Raw genomic sequence first — 8,086 nt, 5'->3', positions numbered from 1 at the left:
ACCTTTTATGGACGACATCGTGTACTGTCGAACGAGGTAACTGTAACTGCCTACTTGCTTGTCGGATTGACTTACGAGGGCTCTGCTGGAAGGAGGCTCGGATTAATTCAACAGTAGCCTCTGGAACTGCGTGCTTGGCATGGTGGCCCGACATCGAAAGCAAACTTCCAGTTTCCCGAAGCTGCTTGTCCCACTTCTTGATTGAAATGTAACTAGGAACATCGTCGGTTGGTCGCAGTCCATATTCAAGCCGAAAACGACGTTGCACCAGTGTAACAGACTTTAATTCCGCGAGAGAAAGCACACAGAACACCTTCTGCTGTGGAGTCCACATGGCTACTGACGCGCGCGTTTACGTGAACAAAGCAGTTACGTGCAGTTACGCGCATGCGCACGCGGTACCAACTGCCACAAGCATACGTAAAAAAAACATTTTGAGTTAACATACTTGTAGAAGGAAACCGCCAATAAATATCTCAATTACGTCTCAAGTTATTAATTTTTATTTTATTATACTTTTAAGCCGGACACGCTGTATTTAAGCAGCATCATTGATTTGTACACCCAACGGCGAAAGAACAGTAGGCGAATTGTCCACCACCATTTTCATTCGGCCTGAATTACACAATGTGATGACAATGAATTGAAATAAAGACGTCAATTAGCAGAGAACAATGCCAGCTTTGAACCAACATAGTTTCATTCCTTAAAACAACACAAGATGTAGAATAAAAAAGTAACGAAAATAGCGGTGGACAAATTGCTTACCATTATCTTTGCCGGTGACTGTACCTAATACTGTTTTATAGGAAACTTGATTCCTCTCGGTTGAATAGTTGTCAGCTTTTAAAAATGTGAAGTGATACATTTTTTACATCTCATGTGGCCGCCACTACATCTGCACTCGTGACCTAGAGCTCGCTTCTGATTGGTTATGCAATGGAAATAGAATGGATCCTATCCTTGAGAAATGCCATAATTTTTTTCACTTTACACAGCACTTTGGTCATGGCATAAATGTTGAGAAAAGGAAAATGATTTAGTCTAAAACGGGCCTTAAACATGCCTCAAGTTCACAAATGTCTATTTGGTTTGGTAGATTATTTTATTGACTGGGTAGGCTGTGCAACAGGGAACGCTGGTTGAAGCATATTCTAGGTATCCGAAGACAAAAAATTGATTGTTTCAAGTAGTGCAAGACGGTACTTAAAAGTGTATTTCATAGAGTAGGCAATCACTTCCGATGTTTCCATTGACTGTTTTATGTAGGAATATGCAATCTGTCAGTTTTTAATCTTCTGGGGAGTTTTGATATTTTACATTTTGAGAAGACTGGGCTTTTGCAGTTCTTTTGTAGATTGAACTCTGACAAACAATGGCTAACAAGAAATTTAGAATGAAGTTCAGTCGATTTTCAGTTTTGGGTGAAATGAAAGGGCAGAGAGGTTGTTTATTTCAGTAACATGATGAGCACACCCAGTATAAACATGGAACCCTAGCGACTGTGAAGATATGCTCACAAAAGGAAAGTTTTCCATCAAACATAACACAGTGGTTTTGTGCAGAAACTTTGAGTATAATCATTTTCTATGAAATATTTTTGTGCTTTTCTTAAGGAGAAAGTCTTCATGGTACATTTTTTAGGGTTTATTTGAAGTTCTATAATTCACAGTACTTTGTTAAGGAATCTAAATTCTTTGCAGAAGTGCCATATCACTAAATCTTGAGGTTTTACTACATATTTTCCAATCCTTAGTGAACAAAAGATATCGCACAAGAACTGGTACTGCCTCGACAATGACATAAACTGTATTTCATGCACGTTTTATGTTTATTATGTGCTCATCATTGAAAATTTCTTACATTTCAATGAACCATTTATTCATCATACTTTGTATTTGGACACGTTCACATGTACCCTCAGGATATTCACGGGCTTTCCACTGAACTGAAAATGCCAGGGAATTTTGAAAATTTTTACTTGCCAGAATTTGGAAATGAAAATAAATTCCATTTTTTTCCTCCCCAGTGAACCAGCTTCTTAAAAAGAAGTATGTATTCTATATAAAGATGTTTTTATAGTTTATTTTTGACAATGTTAAATAAAAAAATATTTTCAATAGCAAGTGCCGTTCAACACTTAAAACTTGATTATTAATCGTCTGGAAATTTATCATAAAATTACCTGGAAAAGTCCAGGAATTTGTTATAATCACCTTATTGTGATTATTTGTGTTTTACATCAGATTTTTTGTATGAGCTCATCATCATCCTTTCACACTTCTCAAGTACTCAGCTTAAATTTTTTGTTATTTTGTTTACTCAGGTTATAGAATAGAATTTTTGTATGTTCTAGGTTGTGTCAGTTATGGTCTCTAAATATGTATGTTATGCTGGAGGTTCAAATTGAACATTCTTTGCTTTAAGGTGAAACTTCTCCATATCCTTTGCCATTCACTTAAAGCAGCTTGCTATGAAATGAGTTCAAACCTAAAATAAATTTGTATGAAAGGCATTGTGCTTGCTTGCACGGTACAGGTTTTCTGAAAAACATCATCGAAACTGCTGTTACCAGGGCTTAACGATTTTCTTTTGTAATCTTTTTGAAAGAGGGTTCATTGATAATTATTTGTTAGTAATGGAATTTATAAGCCCCACACCATGGTCGTGCAGGCTAAGGCTTTGGGCTCAGGCTACACGCTGGTTCAAATCGAATCGAAGCATAACAACTTTTCTCTTGGGATTTTGGCCAGTGTGTGGGACCTGTGGCCACCCACCATTGTGAGGATATTGATGAGCTATGAATGAGTAGCAAAATCCGGTCACTGAAACCTACAACGATGACCGAGAGTTTGTTGTGCTGACCACATGTCACCTTGTAACTGTATGGATGATCACCCATCTCTGCTGAGGCATATAGGAGCGAGGCCCTGGCCCTCAAGAACTGCTGCCCCACAGGTTATTGTTATTATTACAGAACTCGTGTAAACGTAACAAACCTGGAGAAAATAATGTTTAAAAGCAGTAAACTTAAAAATTGCATAATTCATTAAGAAAAAGTAAATGTATTACTCTGGAGTCATGGTGGTCCAGCCTGACGAATACCGAAGACCTGGAGAGGGGATTTATTCAATGTCTATGCCTAAAGTAGCTCTGAGGCCCTCCCAGCATGCAATCAGTGGGTAAAGACAACCACAGTATGGTGCTGATCAAATTGTCCCTACTTTGGCCAAGATCAAGAATGTGCAAGGTCAATGTACAAGGGGGAGCATTTGTTTTAAAAGTATGCTTTCAAATTTTGTTTAACAAAAGATTGGAATATTTATTAACCCAGCTTTTTGGTACACCCTCTATGAATAACTTTCGTAAGATGATTATTAAACTGAAGAAAGAAGAATGCTACAAGAGGGATTGGTATTAGCTTTCAAAATTACAAACAAGACAAGCAAAGATCTTCTATTTTGACAATTTGTAAAACAGAAGTAAGTATTATTCATGTTTCTATTGTTCCAAACATGTTTTGGGTTTTTGGTATCGTGTACAAGCTTTTAATGTTTGCATCACTTAATACCCCACTGAAGATATATTTAAAGATTTATGAAATCCTGTACCACCACCACCAAATCCATGACATAAAAAAGACAATTTTATACATGACAAAGGATGGGTTTTCTGTACTTTGGTAATGAAACAGTGTATTTATTGATGCAGAATGATCCTCTGGGCCATTCATACATATATAACATATTGTAAATATATATATTTTTATTTATATAAATAAATGTGCTTAAAAAGCCTTATTGATTTTGAATTTGCCAATCATGTCTGAGTTATCATTATTTAAAGAAGTTGTAAGGGAGCTTTCAGACCGATGCAACAAGGGAGTTCACACTAAAGTGACGAGCAACACAGGCACCATCAGGTTGTAAAGAACCAACTGACCAAGGCAACACAATGCACAATATTGAGAAAACAGCCCAGTCCAAGTGGTAAGTGCAGCTAGTGTCACATTAGTATGGAAGATTGCATTTATTTGTGAAGGTTGATTTCCAAGTGACACGTGCCATTTGTGTCTGAAATGATACTTGGCTGCCACCTCCCTTCTTTTACCAATTTTATGATTATTTACCCAAATTACTACCTGGCTAGAGAATTCTGGGTAACAATAGAAGTTAGACAAATATAGTAACATATTCACACTTTAATACAGTGGAACCTCAATTGTGTTTTCAGGGGACCAAAAAGAAAAACTTCAAATTCAGGAAAATGTTAAAATCTGGGATAATTTTATTCTATTTATTATTATTTATTTATTTATTTTTATTATTTATTATTATTATAATGGAAGAGCCGTTGTTGGAAAAAGGCCAGATGTTCCTTTCACAATCATGAATGGGCCTCTGGAGTGGAATAAAGTAATGCAGATGCCTTGTAATAAAAAAGGGGTCCAAGGTTTAATCCTGTGTGGAGGCAGTGTGTTTTGGATCTCATTTCAAAATGTAGGCCCAATCCCGATTTTTTTTTTTTTTATTTTTTTTTTTTTTGCTTCTGCTTCAGTTTTAGTGCCAGCGTTTTTCAACAGCTGGGCCTGAAAAAAGGTCCATTGCACCCACGGGTTGATGACTAATTTAAATAGAATTTTATATTTGACAGCCTATACATAATTGACATATTAATATTAAGGGTGCATATAAACTTTAAAGATCAGAAAAGTATTTATGAGTGAAATTTTTGGGTTCAGGATCGACTTGTAAGAAATAAATTTACTGGGCTGTGGTCTCACAAAGGTTGAGAACCACTGCACCAAGAGCCAAAATACATCACTAGTTGCTCCTTGACCAGGTTTAGCTACCATTTAACCAAATTATACACGATGTACTAGAAAGCCAGAATACAAATTATTTTACTGAACACAAAATTTATTTATTGTAGATTAGGCACACACAGAAGATGTACTATGTAGGAATTTTTAGCGAAAAATGCAGGACCAGGACTCGAACCCGGGTCTCTGGCATACCATGCCATTGCTCTAACCACTAAGCTACTGAGCCAGCCTGGTTAGAGCAATGGCACGGTATGCCAGAGACCCAGGTTCGAGTCCTGGTCAAGCCTGCATTTTTACCTAAAAATTTATACGTAGTACATCTCCTGTGTGTGCCTAATCTACTATAATTAACACCTCTATGCTGGGAGGAACCAGGGAACTGTATCTAATAAGCCTACTGAAATATGAAGACAACACTCGAAAAGAACCGCCCATTCAAAGAAGCCAGTTGTTTTTGTCTAGCTAAGAATTTCATATTGTAAATTGTGTTTTATATTTAGAAATGAGTTTTTTTTTAAAGTAGGGAGATAAACGAAAACCATGGATCAGAAAAAATACTGACAACTCCTGTATTATTTTCATTGACATTGATGTGACACACTTTTGTGAAAAAAGCCAAACCAAAAAAGCTGCTGTAAAAAATAAAATCCGGAAAAAAGCAATTTTTTCCCCGACCACTTCCAACTCTAGACAACTGTGAAAAACTTTATTAAACAAACAACAAGAGAAAGCAGATTCATGCTGACAGTCCTAAAAATCAGGCTGACTTGTGAGTTGAGAGGCACATTTATAGCATCTGTATTTCTTATTAGCTCAACAAATGTGTGTACAGTGGAACCTCAAATTTACGTTTTTCAGGGGGACCAAGCTGAAAAAATTTAAAATGCAGGAAAATGTGAAATCAAAGAAAATCATATTACATTTTTCTAAAACCGGGAACGTAAAATCGGGGTTAAGCTGTATTCAACATTCCAATTATAAAAAAAAAAAGTTTAATGTTTCAGTAATAATAAAGGTGAGCACAGCATCCTACCATGAAGGCACCCAGGTATGACTCCACACATTCTTGACCTCACCCACCCATAGTGGAATATGTGATAGATTTCAGTACAAAAACAAAGCACATTTCGGGATCAAAATATGTATATAAAATTGTATTTTGGTGTTAAAATGACGAATGTAATCCTAAATTTGATTACACTGCGACAATGAAAATTCCCGCAGAACAAAAACATGTGATTCCTATGGAGTTCAGTGGCCTGATGACGATAGTGAAAACCGTTTTTCGCTATCACCTAAACTTTTATCTGAAAACTCAATTTTATCAGCACACGACTGCATGTTATTGTTGTCGCTGCACTTATCAGCACAGCCTGTTACTAGGGCTCGACAGTGCATAGAGGAGGGGGTGGAGAGGGAAGGGATAGATAGCCACTTGGTTGAGGTATAGTAAGGTATAATGGAGTTGCAGTTATTTGCATCAGTCAGTTGCTAGTGGGATCACGCAGTGTCTGTTCCTGCAGTGTGTGTGTCATGCAAAACCCCTAACGTGAAGAATACTGTTTGCGTGTGTTTCTTGTGTTCAGCGATGGCTAGGATGTGTGTTATTTTACCAAACCTTTTCTGTTATACGTGTGGTGAGTTTAGGACGAAGTCCCAAGGACATCCCATTTCCCCGCTCGTCAAAAAGGCGTACGAGTTGTATTTTGAATCAAAGGTAGATGAGGGTTAAGTGTTGGGCACCACAGAACTGTTATTTAAGAAGCTGGTTGCATGGAACCCACCCATCTATGCCATTTGCCATACCACAGTTGTGGAGGGAACCTAGAGACCACATAACAGATTGCTACTTTTGTTTAATGAAACTAACTGGAATCTCAAGTAAATCAAAACACACAGTTTCATATCCAAATTTGGAATCTTCAGTGCGCCCAGTTCCGCATTCCGATTCTCTCCCAGTTTCAAAACCACCAACGGAATGGACACTGGAAGATGAAATAGACGAAGGTAGTGACCAACCAATAGTACACAAAGATCTTGATTACACACCATCTACATCACAGCCTCAACCACAGCTATTGTCACAGGCAGAATTTGCATGAACCCGTTGTTGACAAAGACAGTGTGCTGTTACCATCGCTCCATCTGAAATTGGGCTCCATGAAGAATTTTGTGAAAGCAATGGACAAAGATGGCAGGGTTTTAAATTTTTACTGTCCAAATTTCCTGCGATTAGTACTGCAAAAATTAAAGAAGGTATTTTCGTTGGTCCTCAGATGTGTAACTTGATGAATGACGTAACCTTTGAAGAGTTGCTGACATACTGAGAAGGCAGCTTGGCTTGCCTTCAAAGATGTATGCAACAATTTCTTGTGTAATGTCAGGTCTGACAATTACAGGGAACTGACGGAACACATGCTGGACTGTTACAAGGCTATGGGGTGCAACATGTCTTTCAAAATACATTTCCTGCATTCTCATTTGGATTTTTTCCCGCATAATCTCGGAGATGTGAGCGATTTCACCAAGATATCGCTGCCATGGAAAGACGATATAAGGGAAGATGGTCACCAAACAGTTTGGAAAATTACTGCTGGACACTCCTACAAGAAGTTTCACCATCCACCCACAAACGGAAAGTTCCCAGGACATGTTTCTAACTTATAAATACATTTCAAGCTTTTTGCAACTTTCTCATACTTTTTTTATGTTTTGTAATACAAACAATTAATTTTGTTCCATGATCTGTATTTTATCCCGCTACAGGTTCCTCCTGTACTGTAATGGAGTCGTTTCCAAGTGTCGCGAAAGTTGCTACTTTGTCTTTCATGAATTACAATATATTACTTACTATATGAAATATAGGCTAAGTGGTACAAGTGGCATATCTTTTCCAGAAAAATTGGTAGGTGATGGAACATTTCTGATTTCATTTTCATAATCAGCGTATTTGATTTAGTAAAGAACACCTTCTTTCATCTCGCGGCAAGACACAAAGTTCAAATTTGTTGCACTGTGTTATTAGCTACACTTATTACACAAAATAAACATTTCCTTTCTAATAGCACATTTTCAAGTAGTTATCAGAGTATTAAGTTTTTTCCTGTGTAACGGAGTCCATTTTTGCTTCTAAGTTATTTACAGCTGAATCAATTTTCCAACAATTGCATAACTCTCAGGGCAAATCAGATTTCAAAAAATGCTGAGTTGGTAAAAAAAAAAACACGAAATTTCATTGGAAGGCATACCTCAGACTTTTCA

This window comes from Lepisma saccharinum, chromosome 16 (assembly GCF_977018435.1).
Source record: "Lepisma saccharinum chromosome 16, izLepSacc3.1, whole genome shotgun sequence".
In the NCBI taxonomy this organism is placed as follows: Eukaryota; Metazoa; Arthropoda; class Insecta; order Zygentoma; family Lepismatidae; genus Lepisma; species Lepisma saccharinum.
The sequence above is the reverse complement of the archived record's forward strand: the minus strand, read 5'-3'. Positions refer to the sequence as shown.